General features: G+C 38.5%; 1 pseudogene; it reads left to right on the forward strand.

The window, feature by feature from the left end:
* The first annotated feature begins 10,094 nt into the window (after positions 1 to 10,094).
* On the forward strand, positions 10,095 to 15,925 carry LOC122428004 (annotated as a pseudogene).
* Positions 15,926 to 16,523: the final 598 nt, after the last annotated feature.

The following is a 16,523-nucleotide window of genomic DNA, read 5'->3' on the forward strand; positions in this document are numbered from 1 at the left end:
TGAATTGATGACAATGACACAGTATCTGACACTCTACCGTGAAAGTTTCTATGTTTTATTTTATCATCACTCATAGGAGAAACACATCTAACTAAATATATAAATGAGAGCAAAAGAAAAAATCTAAAGCAATTTCAGCAACCTCAGGAAATTCTTTTTAAACTTTTACTGAAAATGGAGCAAAATTTGGGATGATGTATTTTTTTTTTTATTTTCCATTATTTATCAAAATCTGGAACCAACAATTTATCTTATAAATTATAGATAAATTAAATAATAATTTGATAAAAAGAGTAAGTTATGGATTTTTATTACTTTTTCTTCTGGATTAAGAAAATTGCCTAATGTTATATTCTTTTCACTAATTTGCTCTCTTTGCTAAAAATATCAGGTTACTTTTTTGTGTGTCATATAACATAACTTAATCATGGAAGTGATATTCCATCATATTCAAAGGTTCTGCTTACATAAAATAACAAGGGTTATTCAATGGTTTTGGTCATTGGCAGTCATCTGAAAATTCTGCATTTTTTTTCCTTTCCAAAGCCAATGCTTTAAATACATAGTTGGCAAGTAACATATACTTATAAAAGACATTTAAAAATATACTATAAATATTACATTATTTTACGTAAGAATTAGCAAATTAATTTTGATGACAAAAAACAACAAAATTCATGCCTTAGCCTTAGTATGGTCACCAAAATACTGATGATCTGAACTCAGCCTAGAAGTTTCTAAACCAGTGGGTTTGATTTAATGGAGGGAGCTAATATTTGACTTTAACAACAGCAGTTTAGCTTAAGTACCAGATATAATATAACCTTTTATTTTAATGTAGCAATTTTAGTTTTTCCTAATCCATATTGGCATACATGCTTTGCTTATTACTTTCTAAATGGTGTAAGTACCAGCTAAAAATTTTATATCTTAAAAATAAATGTAATATATTTTAAAGATATCTATGAAAACACTTTTGGAGAATCACCTAGCAATACTGTTATAGATTTACATGTTTCTTAGAAAGATTTCACGCTCTATGGTAAACTTCAAATTTTTAAATCATTTATCAGCATCTCTGTATTCATATACTGAATCCTGTCCCTGGGAATGAACTTTAATTTCCACCATCTGTGCCTTGGCCAGGAATGTCCATATTCCTTTAATGCATAAATACATTCCAGATATTTCTCATTCTGTTAGTAAGAGCTGTGAAGCACAGAAAATAATGTTTCAAAGAGGAACCACAAGGGATCATTTATTGCTCCAGCACTTTGAAAAATCTATGAAATTTCTTTATGGCTTCTTCATTATATTTTCAATGGAGCAATTAGCTTGAGTGGCTACAAACACTGAATTTTCATGACCACATTAGCCTTTGAAACCAAATTATTGAATGTATTATTCTCAGTGCAAAATATAGTGGGATGTGGCAAGTTAGCGATTAAAAAGCATAAGTTGCCTCCAACCGGAAAACTAGTTGAGAGTTCATTTCCTAACAGCCTATCTGGTCACACTTTAAAACCCACTCAGTTCACATAATTCAGCTTTTTGTTCCAAGGATCCATTTTGCAAGTGTTGAGATTAGTAACTCTGGCCTTAAAAAGGAAAAAAAAAAAAAAAAAGTATATATATATATATATATACACACACACACAAACACATACACATTAGTAAAGCTCTTGCAATGAACAGTAACATCTCAAATACAAAAGTAGTCCCTTGAAAACTTTGTTTGCAGTTTCTAAAGGCAATAAGACATTCTCATGCCCAATTCATTCAAACCCACACCATAGTTACCTCAAAATTACAAAGAGCACAAATTTACCACCAATTGAAGTTATTCCCCATTGTTTAACAGAGGGAAAGTGTGATGAATATTATAGCTTTACTTTTCCTGGATCTTATATGTTTCATATTAAAATTCTAGCATATTTGGGTAACATATGAATGTTTTGATTCTAGACCAATGGTTAGTATTTTCTATAAATAAAAATGTAGTAAACAGTTTAGATTTTGGGCCACCAAGTCTGCATAACAACCACTGGACCCTGGCTTTGTAGCATGAGAGCATCTCTGCACAATGCTTGAGTGAATGGCTATTCCAATAAAACTTTATTTACAAAAAAGCTGGCTAATGGAGTTTGACCTTCAAGACCTGCTTTGCTAAGGTGGCTTAAATCAAAAGAATAAGACCCTTGTCTCCCATTTTTTCAACCTAAAACTACTTTCCTGGTTGAAGAGGCAGTCATATCAAGAAATAAATACATTGTCCTTTTTGGAAAAACATTCTATATTCATTGCAGCAACTCTACTTCATTCAATGACCTTGTGGTTGTTAATTTTATGTATCAACTTGACAACTCCACTGTGCTTGGATATATGGTCAATCTCTGGTCTGGATGTTTCTAAGGAGGTAAAATTTCCAATGATATTAACATTCATTTGAGTAAAGCAGATTATCCCCCATAAAGTAGGTGGGCTCCATCTAACTAGATAGTTAAGTCATTGTCTCCGAACATACTTCTGTGTCCATGTGTGTTCAGTTGTACCTGACCCTTTGGGATCCCATGCTCTATAACCAGGAGGCTCCTCTGTCCATGGGACTTCCCAGGCAAGAATACTGGAGTGGGTTGCCATTTCCTTCCCCAGGGGATTGGCCTGATTAAGGGATCAAAGCCACATTTCCTGCACCGGCAGGTGTGATCTTTACCAACTGAGCCACCTGGGCCAGCCCCTGTTCCCGAGTGCAACTGTAGAAGTTAGGTTCACATGTATCTTTATGAAACATGCCTTTCACCTAAATAACTATTCTCCTGCAATAACCTTATTTATTTGAACATGTTGTAAGTGAGGATAGATGTTAATTGGTAGGCTTCATTACAGCAGCAGAAGTTTACATAGAACTTACAAATTGTTAACATTATTTCTTTAAATAGAAAAGAAGCTGAATTAATTCCAACAATGGTTTAATTTTTGGCAACTAATTCATGGAATCAAAAACCTTTTGGAATTTCACTCTGGTTAAACATGAAACATCTTGTGTCATTGGGATTATTAACATAAATTCAATTGGAAAGCTCAAAATTCAGAGAAATTTTTGTAATAACACAAGCACAAGTTTTGGTATAGGACATGATCTTGATAAACATATCACTTAGTAAATAAGAAAAATATGCAGTAAATATATGCCATTATTAGGAACATAAAATAAAAATTTCATCTAAACAAGTTGCAATATTAAAGTAAAAATTGTCAAAAGTTTAAAATGTTTTATATGCCTATTATACTTGTTATATAAAAATGTTGATAAAACATAAATATATGCATGCAATAATATGTTTTCTCTCTGCAGTCTGCTATCAATAAGACTTTCAAAATATGTGTACCTTTGATGAACTACTTCATAAATTAACCTAATTCTATTTTAACATTGTATTTTTTTGTACATATTCTAAACGTTGGTTGTCATTTGTTTCAGTTCAGTTCAGTTCAGTCACTCAGTTGTGTTTGACTCTTGGCAACCCCTTTAACTCCAGCACGCCAGGCCTCCCTGTCCATCACCAACTCCCAGAGTTTACCCAAACTCCTGTCCACTGAGTCAATTATGCCATCCAACCATCTTATCCTCTGTCGTCCCCTTCTCCTACCTTCAATCTTTCCCAACATCAGGGTCTTTTCCAATGAGTCAGCTATTCACATCAGATGGCCAAACTGTTAGAGTTTCAGCTTCAACATCAGCTCTTCCAATAAACACCCAGGACTGATCTCCTTTAAGATGGACTGGTTAGATCTCCTTGCAGTCCAAGGGACTTTCAAGAGTCTTCTCCAACACCACAGTTCAAAAGCATCAATTCTTTGGCGGTCAGATTTCTTCATACTTCAACTCTCACATCCATACATGACTACTGGAAAAACCACAGCCTTGACTAGATGGACCTTTGTGAACAAAGTAATGTCTCTGCTTTTTAATATGCTGTCTAGGTTGGTCATAACTTTCCTTCCAAGGAGTAAGCATGTTTTAATTTCATGGCTGCAATCACCATCTGCAGTGATTTTGGAGCCCAGAAAAATAAAGTCAGCCACTGTTTCCACTGTTTCCCCATCTATTTCCCATGAAGTGATGGGACCGGATGCCATGATCTTAGTTTTATGAACGTTGAGCTTTAAGTCAACTTTTTCACTCTCCTCTTTCACTTTCATCAAGAGGCTCTTTAGTTCTTCTTGGCTTTCTGCCATAAAGGTGGTGTCATCTGTATATCTGAGGTTATTGATATTTCTCCTGGCAATCTTGATTCCAGTGTGTACTTCCTTCAGCCCAGCGTTTCTCATGATGTACTCTGCATATAAGTTAAATAAGCAGGGTGACAATATGCAGCCTTGACTTACTCCTTTTCCTATTTGAAACCAGCCTGTTGTTCCATGTCTAGTTCTAACTTTTGCTTCTTGACCTGCATACAGATTTCTCAAGAGGCAGGTCAGGTGGTCTGGTATTCCCGTATCTTGAAGAATTTTCCACAGTTTATTGTGATCCACACAGTCAAAGGCTTTGGCATAGTCAATAAAGCAGAAATATATGTTTTTCCGGAACTCTCTTGCAATTTTAAATTAGCCAAAAGTTTGCAGTCATCACAAATAAAAAAATGGAGTAAAAAAAAAATGGAGTCAAAATAGCAAGATTTTTGTTAACTAAAATGGATGTAAAGAACGATCCCAAACAGATACAGATAATTCTACAAAATAATGAAAGAAATAGTACAAGCTTAAAAAATGAGATTTTGAAATTCTTTGAACTTTGTTCTATCTCAGCCTTAAGAGGAAAATATAGTATTTTTTCCTACCATGTAAAAAAAAAATAAAAAGTGTGTACACTTTAGTGGCATTAAGTACACTCACATTTTTTAGCAAACTTCACCACCATTTCCTAAACATTCTTCATTTTCCAAAGCTGAAAATTTGTGCCCTTTAAGCAATGGCTCCTTAGTCCTCCTCTCCACTTCCAGGCCACAACTGAGATAAAGGTGTCTATAGGACCTTTGAGCTGACCTGTAGATAATAAATCCTCACTGCTCCCCCCCTCCCCCCATCCAGGTGAAGAAGTTAACTACATGATGACCAGACTATAGCCATGATATAAGCTGCCATATCTGAGAACTGGCCTCAAAGAAAGGGAAAAACTGACCCTGGAACTGAAGATTAACTGTACTTAACTGCTCATCAGATCACAACGACCAATTTTAAGGTGACTGTGAGAGGTGACTGTGCCATTTCTGCATGTAGCCCCTCCCTCTGCCTATAAAGTCTCTTGAATGTTAATTATCAGGTAGCAGGAGTTAGCCTTTGGACAGGAGTGACCCCACCTTCTGTTGCCAGCCTTTGAAATTAAGTTAAAACAAATTTGCTTTCCTTTCCTGTCCTTTCTACCTATCTTGCCTCTTTATTGACTTTAGAGCTGTGAGAAGCCAGACTACACTTTTGGTAACACTATTGTTTAATATTGAAATAAAACTGAGAGAGACTATGATACGAACTGTGGAAAATTCTTCAACAGATGGGAGTACCAGACCACCTTACCTGCCTTCTGAGAAATCTGTATGCAGGTCAATAAACAACAGTGAGAACAGGACATGGAACAACAGACTGGTTCCTAATTGGGAAAGGAGTAAGCCAAGGCTGTATATTGTCACCCTGCTTATTTAAATTATATGCAGAGTACATCATGAGAAACTCTGGGCTGCAGGAAGCACAAGCTGGAATCAAGATTGCCAGGAAAAATATCAATAACCTCAGATATGCAGATGACACCACCCTCATGGCAGAAAGTGAAGAACTAAAGAGCCTCTTGATGAAAGTGAAAGAGGAGAGTGAAAAAGTTGGCTTAAAATTCAACATTCAACAAACTAAGATCATGGCATCCAGTCCCATCACTTCATGGCAAAAAATGGTGAAACAGTAGAAACAGTGACAGACTATTTTCTTGTGCTCCAAAATCCCTGCAGATGGTGATTGCAACCATGATTAAAAGACACTTGCTCCCTGGAAGAAAAGCTGTGACCAACCTAGACAGCATATTAAAAAGCAGAGACATTATTTTCCCAAGAAAGGTATGTCTAGTCAAAGCTATGGTTTTTCCAGTAGTCATGTATGGATGTGAGAGTTGGACTATAAAGAAAGCTGTACGCTGAAGAATTGATGATTTTGAACTGCGGTGTTGGAGAAGAGTCTTGAGAGTCCCTTGAACTACAGGGAGATTCAACTAGTCAATCCTAAAGGAAATCAGTCCTGAATATACATTGAAAAGACTGATGCTGAAGCCGAAACTCCAATACTTTGGCCACCTGATATGGAGAACTGACTCATTGGAAAAGACCCTGATGCTGGGAAAGATTGAAGGCAGGAGGAGAAAGAGACAACAGAGGATGAGGTGGTTGGATCGCATCACCAACTTGATGGACATGAGTTTGAGCAAGCTCTGGGAGTTGGTGATAGACAGGTAAGCTAGCCTGCTGCAGTCCATGGGTTTGCAATGAGTCAGATGTCTGAGCGACTGAACTGACTGGTGATACTTTGATATTGTAGCATCTAAATTTGGCAAGGAGGCAAGAATATACAGTGGAGAGAAGACAATGTCTTTAACAACTATTGCTGGGAAAACTGGTCAACCACTTGTAAAAGAATGAAACTGGAACACTTTCTAACACCATACACAAAAATAAACTCAAAATGGATTAAAGATCTAAACATAAGACCAGAAACTATAAAACTCCTAGAAGAGAACATAGGCAAAACACTCTCTGACATAAATCACAGCAGGATCCTCTATGACCCACCTCACAGAATATTGGAAATAAAAGCAAAACTAAACAAATGGGACCTAATGAAACTTAAAAGCTTTTGCACTACAAAGGAAACTATAAGCAAGATGAAAAGACAGCCTTCAGAATGGGAGAAAATAATAGCAAACGAAGCAACAGACAAAGAATTAACTTCAAAAATACACAAGCAACTCCTGCAGCTCAGTTCCAGAAAAATAAATGACCCAATCAAAAAAATGGGCCAAAGAACTAAACAGACATTTCTCCAAAGAAGACATACAGATGGCTAACAAACACATGAAGAGATGCTCAACATCACTCATTATCAGAGAAATGTAACTCAAAACCACAATGAGGTACCATTACATGCCAGTCAGGATGGCTGCTATCCAAAAGTCTACAAGCAATAAATGCTGGAGAGGCTGTGGAGAAAAGGGAACCCTCTTACACTGTTGGTGGGAATGCAAACTAGTATAGCCACTATGGAGAACAGTGTGGAGATTCCTTCAAAAACTGGAAATAGAGCTGCCATATGACCCAGCAATCCCACAGCTGGGCGTACACACTGAGGAAACCAGAATTGAAAGAGACACATGTACCCCAATGTTCATCGCAGCACTGTTTATAATACCCAGGACATGGAAGCAACCTAGATGTCCATCAGCAGACGAATGGATAAGAAAGCTATGGTACATATACACAATGGAATATTTCTCAGCCATTAAAAAGAATACATTTGAATCAGTTCTAATGAGGTGGATGAAACTGAAGCCTATTATACAGAGTGAAGTAAGTCGGAAAGAAAAACACCGATACAGTATACTAATGCATATATATGGAACTTAGAAAGATGGTAACGATAACCCTGTATGCAAGACAGCAACAGAGACACAGATGCATAGAACAGTCTTTTGGACTCTGTGGGGGAGGGGGAGGGTGTGATGATTTGGGAGAATGGCTTTGAAACATGTGTATTATCATATGTGAAATGAATTGCCAGTCCAGGTTTGATGCATGAGACAGGGTGTTCAGGGCTGGTGCACTGGGACGACCCAGAGGGATGGGATCGGAAGGGAGGTGGGAGGGGGAACACATGTACACCCGTGGCGGATTCATGTCAATGTATGGCAAAACCAATACAATATTGTAAAGTAATTAGCCTCTAATTAAAACAAATAAATTTATATTAAAAAATAAATAAATCAATTTGGCAAAATTCAAAAGAATTATAGAAACAACTTAAGTGCCACACTTTTTCCAGCAAAAATATCCATGTATAATCTCTTTTGTTTAATTCTCTTTATATAGTTCAATCAAGCAGAACTCCTACCTAAATTGTAGCATGGCATGAAAGGGGGTTGAGGGTGGTGCACACCCTTTAGATTTTCATGTTAAAGGAAATAATGCTATTAACTATGCTTCATCTGAGATTCTTAAAAATTAATATTAACATATGGTAAAGTACAGAGCAAAGAAATGCCTGTCTCCAAGGTTTGGGGTAAAATCTCACACAAATCCAATTTTCTATCTAAATAATTCTATGTATCCACTTACTTATCATTAAAAATCAGGCACAATGTGTTGTTTAGTTGCTAAATTGTGTCCAACTCTTTGAGACCCCAAGAACTGTAGCTCTCCAGGCTCCTCTGTCCATAGCATTTCCCCAGCAAGAATACTGGTTGTTATTGTTCAGTCGCTCAGTAGTGTCTGACTCTTTGTGACCCTGTGGACTGCAGCATGCCAGGCTTCCCTGTTCTTCACCATCTCCCAGAGTTTGCTCAAACTCATGTCCATTGAGTTGGTGATGCCATCCAACCATCTCATCCTCTGTCAACCCCTTCTCCTCCAGCCTTTGATCTTTTCCAGCATCAGGGTCTTTCCCATGAGTCAGTTCTTCTCATCAGGTGGCCAAAGTAATGAAGCTCCAGCATCAGTCCTTCCAATGAATATTGAGGATTGATTTCCTTTAGGATTGACTGGTTTGATCAACTTGCTATTTAAGGGGCTTTCAAGAATCTTCTTCAATACCACAGTTCAAAAGCATTAATTCTTCAGTGCTCAGCCTTCTTTGTGGTCCAACGCTCACCTCCATACATCACTACTGGAAAAACCACAGCTTTGACTAGATGAACCTTTGTTGGCAAAGAATACCAGAGTGGTTGCCATTCCCTTCCCCAGGGGATCTCCCTGGCCCAGGGATCAAACCTGTGTCTCCTGCTTGGCAGGTGGATTCTTTATCAGTGAACTGCCTGGGAAACCCACGTATAATAGCAGATACTACCTGTAATGTAAATTCCATTCCCTATCTTAGAGTAAATGAGAGACTTATAAGAAAAGTGTCAGTGTATTCCATGTTCATGGTGTCTCTATTTCTCTGCTTCAAGTTCACAGGGACAATCCCAACAGAACAGTCCATAGACTCTTTAACAGATTATTTAAAACTGAAAGAACAGAATGTAGCAGGAAACAGTATAAAATCAGCTGTTTTCATGGTCCCAGACATCAAACTTGCTTTGCTACTTAGTTATATTTTAGGCATTTAGGAGATTCATCATATTTCTGTAAGCTGAATAATTGTGTTCAGACATAAAAAATTATAGACGGAAGATTTTGAGTATCCTCTGTAGTCAGACAGCTAGGCTTTGTGTAAACAAATGGAATTAGAAAAAATTGCTGCCAGTTACAAGACAATAAACTTCACCAACAAAATGTTGACCATGGATTAGGAATTTGCAAACCTCTGAGAATATTTAGCAGATTGTCAGCAACAAAAACACATCAGAAAACCTGTGGTTTTACTATGCCCCAGTGGTATTAAATGAACTGTAAATCACTTATTGAAAATTATTAATGGGGTTGAACATATAGTTAATTGATTTATTCTTTCATTTGTCTTATCTTCTTAAATTATTTTGTTGAAATATATCTATTTGTAAGTTCATACTAATAGAAATGTTAAAGATGAAGTCAAAAACTCTTGATTATCCAAGTAATATTTTTAAAGAAGAGTCCCTTGATGTTAGATTATAATTCCATTTTTTTGTATATGTACTGTCTTTTACCTGGTGTTTGTAGGTGTCTTATCTGACAATGCAAATCAAGTTACTATTGCTTTAGTAAATAAGATTAGTTGGTTTGACTTACACTGCATTATAGAAGCAATGTCTATCTTATAATAATAGATGAGCTGTATATTAAGTTTATTTCTTCCTACTGTTCATGTGATAATTGAGTCTTTAAATTTGAGTCTTTAAATTTATGAACAGTCATTTTTTGGTGATGAAAAAGGCAATGGTAAGAATATACTAACTGCATAACTGAACTCTGATTAGGAAGTTTTAATTATACAGCAATGCAGAATTACCACCTGGGATAAAAAATGAATAAAATGTAACACCAATGTTCCTTTTTCTTTATTGTATAGGTGGTGTTTATAATCTGGGAACTTGATATAGTTTCTCTACCTTCTTGTATCCCAACTCCAACACTTTGTTCACAGGAATACTGAACAAATTGAAATGCTGAACGAATTAAAATCCTGAAAAAATTCTCTAAGAAGAAAAAAATAAAACCTCTCTCCTCCCCCTATTAAATAGAAGTAAAAGAGACAATGGATGAGTCATCTGAGAATTTAAAATTGCAATTGTTTCTTTAAAAGGAGCATTTTAAAGTGTTCCTTCTAAGAAGACACAACTACTTTTGATAATTGCCTTCCTACTTGGTCAATAATAATAATTTAAGAATCATAAAAATAAAACAAGCAGAAAGTACAAGCAACTACTAGAGTATATAAACTGCTGAGAACTTTCATTCTTTGTAAGAGACAAATATTATATATCATTCTTATATAACCTGTAATAACCTGAGGTGCTAGAAAAATCCCTGTTGCTAAGAGATAGAGAACTTGCCTAAATTTCATTTTCAGGATTGCTAATTTTCAAATTCATATATTACAGAAGCCTGTGGAGAATAGTGGAAAACAGTCTACAGAGACAGAAGAGGACTTTATTATCTGATATGGGTTAAAAGTGTAACATACGAGATATATGATTTGGGCCAATGACTTAACATCTCTAGACACTTAAGTGGGTGAGTACATGCATACTATTGATAGAACATTTAATCTGAGCCAGGCATTGTGGGTTGTACGCCTCCACATGATCCATAGGCATTTTATGTATCTTTTCTGAAATAAATCTTATGATAATGTAATGACTTAAGCAAAAACTAGCTTTATCTTATAAATTGGCATTATTTTTGAAAAACATAGTTATTTTCTCCAAATAATATGCAAGTAACAAAGCTAGGATATAAAAGTAATACTTTTTTCATTCATAAATTTATAACAACTATGTTTCATTGTATTAATTTATCAAAAGTGATCTGTTTATACATATATATTTTAATTGGAGCATAATTGCTCTACAATGTTGTGCTAATTTTGGCTGTACAGCAAAGTGAATCAACTATACATATACACATATCCCTTCTTTAGTGGATTTCCTTCCCATTTTGGTCATTACAGAGCATAAAACTATCCTTGGATTATGCTCAATAAGCTTTAACAATTACTATGCAGTATTCCACAGTAATTGTTATTCCAAGTATTCCAGGAATAACTTATTCCACACTAATATTAGTCCAGTATTCCAAGGATCAAACATCAGCAGCAGAGGGTCTCTAGAATTTACTTAAAAACAACTTTTTTCCTCAGTGTGTTTCCTACCAGCTATCTTCTAATGTAATCCTTTAATGACAGATTAAAACCATGAGAATGTTTAATATAATAGGTTCAGGAAAGTTGCATTATCCTTTATACCAAGAATTATAATGTTAATTAAAAAGAAGGAAGAACAAGTTCATGTTTCTGACTATCTTACAAGAAATAGATAAGCGAATGCAGGCTGCCTTGTGACCCTATTACATAAAATAATAGAGATTACTTTAGAAAAAACAAGTCCAGAAGAACTTCCAAGATGGCAGAGGAATAGGACAGGAAGAGCACATCCCTCCCTGCAAATACATCAGAAGTCCATCTGCATATGGAATGGCTCCTACAGAACACCTTTTGAACATGGGCAGAAGACCAAAGACTTCCAAAAAGGCAAGCCAATCTCCTTAGAACAAGAGCATTTGGATCTTCAGGGAGAACAGAATTTTCCACCATATGCTGATGGCCATGTTTCATCACTTCATTCATCAGGTGGTTAAGAAAAATGACAATGCTTAACAGCAGGGATTTTTCAGCCTTCACACTGCTGGGCTATATCTTCTTGTTCTGGAAGTAGCAAACAGGGTAATTCAATCAAGTTTTCCACCCACTGCTGTTTGACAAATATGGTCAGATTCTAAAGAGGAGTGGCCTCAACAACCCAGCTTGGATGAGAAAAGAAAAAAGAGGAACCAAAGAACACTGAGGCCAACCCAAAGAAGAGAAGGAAGAGGGAAGCCCTGCAGCAAAGAGGTAATGAGGATGGATGAGGTTACTAAAGAAGAAGAGGATGAAGAGACACAGGAGGTGAAGAGATTTTTTTTTTCTTCTTCTGAAGACCGTTGTCAAATTCTAAATGCCACCTCTCATGTTTGAAGAGCTTTTCAAGACTTCTTTCCAAGTTCTCCCTAAAAGAGAATCCAGAGTGTATACATAATTGAGTAGAAAGTCTTTGTTGCATTAGCTAGTTTTGAACCAGTTCTTCATGAATTTCATGTTACACAAGCTGGAAATCTCTATGAAGCAAAATATATACCAGAACTGGCCTATCATGGGTTGTATTTGCTTTGCTCCCCTCTACACAGAGAAGGAAACAAGATTCTCAGATGTATTTTCCATCAAATACTCTATATAATATTAATGAGACAAGTGGGCAAAGGCTGCCATCACAGCCCCCTTGCCATCATGCCTCCAGTTGTCAGCAGTAGAAACCTGGTCATCCAGCTTGTAAGTTCTAGATGAACTAAGATAAACTATATATACATCTAGTCCTTTGAATTCTGCTACAACACATCTGTGGCAAGCTGTTCAATAAATCCGAATATCAAACTTATCAAAATTGCACTCATCTCACACACTAGCAAAGTAATGCTCAAAATTCTCCAAGCAAGTCTTCGAAAGTATGTGAACCAAGAACTTCCAGATGTTCAAGCTGGATTTAGAAAAGGCATAGAGACAAGAAATCAAAGCACCAACATCCATTGGATCATCAAAAAAGCAAGAGTTCCAGCAAAACATCTACTTCTGCTTTACTAACTAGACCAAAGTCTTTGGCTGTGTGGATCATAGTAAACTGTGGAAAATCCTTCAAGAGATGGGAATACCAGACCAACTGACCTGCCTCTTGATAAATCTGTATACAGGTCAAGAAGCAACAGTTAGAACTGGACATGGAACAGCAGACTGGTTTCAAATTGGGAAAGGAGTGCGTCAAGGCTGTATATTGTCACCCTGCTTATTTAACTTCTATGCAGAGAACTTCATGCGAAATGCCAGGCTGGGATGAAGGACAAGTTGGAATCAAGATTGCCGGGAGAAATATCAATAATCTCAGATATGCAGATAACACCACCCTTATGGCAGAAATCAAAGAGGAACTAAAGAGCTTCTTGATGAAAGTGAAAGAGGAGAGTGAACAAGCTGGTTTAAAGCTCAACATTCAAAAAACTAAGATCATGGCATCCGGTCCCATCACTTCATGGCAAATAGATAGGGAAACAATAGAAACAATGATAGACTTTATTTTCTTGGGCTCCAAAATAACTGCAGATGGTGACTGCAGCCATGAAATTAAAAGACACTTACTCCTTGGAAGAAAAGCTAGACCAACGTAGACAGCATATTAAAAAGCAGTGACATTACATTGCCGACAAAGGTCCATCTAGTCAAAGCTATGGTTTTTCTAGTAGTCATGTATGGATGTGAGAGTTGGACCATAAAGAAGGCTGAGCACTGAAAAATTGATGCTTTTGAACTGTGGTGTTGGAGAAGACTCTTGAGAGTCCTTTGGACTGCAAGGAGATCCAACCAGTCCATCCTAAAGGAAATCAGTCCTGAATATTCATTGGAAGGACTGATGCTGAAGCTGAAACTCCAATACTTTGGCCACCTGTGCCAAGAACTAGCTCACTGGAAAAGACCCTGATGCGGGAATGATTGAAGACAGGAGGAGAAGGGGACAACAGAGGATGATATGGATGGATGGCATCACTGACTTGATGGACATGAGTTTGAGCAAGCTCTGAGTCTCGATGATGGACAGGGAAGGCTGGCATGCTATGGTCCATAGAATCACAAAGAGTCAGACATGACTGAGCAACTGAACTGAACTGAAACCTATGTGGTTCATTCTCTGGGCCAGCTGCTCAACAAGCATCCTTGTGTGGAATATGCTTCTTTCATGGCCTGACTTTACGAATTAGCACCAAATGCCAAGATCTCATACCAGGTTTCACTCTGGATGTGGCCTTGGCTCTTCTGGAATTATCTGAACAAGAGGTTGATGACCCACTTCCCCTGGAGCATGAGAAGTTCCTGAAGCATAAGTTCTTGGTCCAGGAAATCTTACTAGCCCTCTGTATAGACAAGGACCCAATGGTCCACAGCAAGGCTATGTCCAGTTTCACACATGGCCTAGAGTCCTCTGGCACGTCCCCATTGGACAGCATTTTGGCATTTCTGGATAACACTCCTGCAGTTTCAGGAGTAGAGAGCCACCAAAGAGTTCTCAGAAAAATTCAACAGAAGAGGATTTCATGATGATGCTGAGGAACAGCGTTAGTGATGAGAAGACCAACGTCAGGAAATCTGCAGTCCAGTTCTTAGTGAATATCTTGAAACACTGTGCCATGTTGTGTATGAGAGACAAGCTGCCTGTCCTGCATAATCAGTGTTTTGATATCACCATATCTGTCGGCAAGCAGGCTTTGCAATCTCTACCGTGCTGCTGATGGCCCCATCCTGGTGTGTCCATCTACAGAAGGCCTGGCTAGAGGGTGTTATCCTGGCCGTGACGGACAATGAGAGCTCCTGTCTATGCCCACCTCCAGCTCTCACACCAGGATGGGGACACTCTTCTTGGCAAGGTCCTTGTGCTGTAAGCACAGCTTTCCCAAGATGAAGATGGCTTGTCCTCTGATCACAGAGGGCATGCCTCGTGTGAACCTGAAAGAGGGGCTAGAAGGTGGGCATAGGCAGGAATGTCCTCAACAGCATCATCCCATGTGAGCTCTGTGTCCACTGCACAGCCCCGATGAACAAGTACATCCCCAGCATCCGCACACATCTGAAGGACCTGAATCCTTTCTTCCAGAAGCAGACACTACTTTTGTTCACCCGCCCCCTACAGGAGGACTTCGTGAAGTGAAAGTGCTGCCTGTTCCTCTGTTTCATTAGCACACTAGTAGACCTGAACCCAGAGGTCACCAGCACCAGGGCGGTCTGTCTGGCCCATTGCTCCTGAAGAGGAACCCAAACATATTTTTCCAGCACCTCATTGTGTGCATTTTCCACTTCAACAACTTTGAGAAGCACAAAAGTTTCAATAGGTTCCCCCAGGTGGAGAGAGAGAAGTGGTATTCTCCCTGAAAGGGGATACGGACAAGGAAAAGTAGATGAAAATCTAAAAGTCTTTCCTGGAACACTATTTCACTGATGAACAGGGGTTCAGCATCACTTCCAGAATCTTCAGCTACACCCTGGCGTTCTTTGCTGACGGTGACCTCCTGTGGACACAGAAGACAGAAAACTCCTCTCAGACATGCTTGGGTGCTCCATTTGAAGGAGATCAGGCTGCAGGCATTGAGGGCTAAACCAGAAAAGGACCAGTTTGTGGAGGAGGAGGACCTGTCCCAAGCCAAAGTGTTCATGTAGGAGGTGCAGAAGGAGCTTGCCTCAAGTTCAAAGGAGCAATTTCCTAGAGGATATTATTCCAATTATCATCTCCCTGAAGTATGCCCTAGAGAAGAACAAGATCCCAGCTCTCTGGGAACACATGCACTATCTCAGGGAGGCAATGTGGGATTACTGAGATGAAATCAAGGACTTTTTGACAGTTGACAAGCAGCTGATCACAAAACTTGAGTAGGACATCAGGTGCTACTAAGAGCAGCTGACTTAGGAGTAGGAGCTGGGGAGGCAGGCAGCCACAGACAGGGTGGCCTCAGGTGCCAAGGAGGCACAGGTCAGGTAGGTTGTTCCAAGTTTGGAAACAATGTCAGCTCCTGCTATCTGAGAAAGACTCCACGGTCACTGCTGCAGACCATCCATCCACATCCAGGCCCCATGCTACCCACATGACTGAATTTCTGTTCCTGGTGCCCAAAGACAGGCTCGTGTCAGTGAGAACCAACGTTATTCTGAATTCCTTCAGTAAGTTTGGGGAGTCATGCAGCCAGTCTTGTGGCTAGAGAGTAGAGCTATAGACCCTTAACATGTGTCCTGAGACCCCAGGTAAGTTGGGTAATGTGAATCCTTGAATGGCTTAGAGATGGAGTCCAGAGGAGTTATTGACCTCGAAAGGAAGCGAGGGATCAGGACCCCTGAATGGACTATCCAGAATGTCATGTTCTGAGACGAAATCAGCTATGTCTCTCACTGGGCCAATCTTTTCCCCCCAGAGGCCAAACCCTCCCAACCTGGTCCAGAAGGCGCACCCTGGGAAGTCAGAGGCAGACAAAACCTGCGGACATTCTGTGTCTGTCACTGCCTGACTTGCA

Source organism: Cervus canadensis, chromosome 26, assembly GCF_019320065.1.
Source record: "Cervus canadensis isolate Bull #8, Minnesota chromosome 26, ASM1932006v1, whole genome shotgun sequence".
In the NCBI taxonomy this organism is placed as follows: Eukaryota; Metazoa; Chordata; class Mammalia; order Artiodactyla; family Cervidae; genus Cervus; species Cervus canadensis.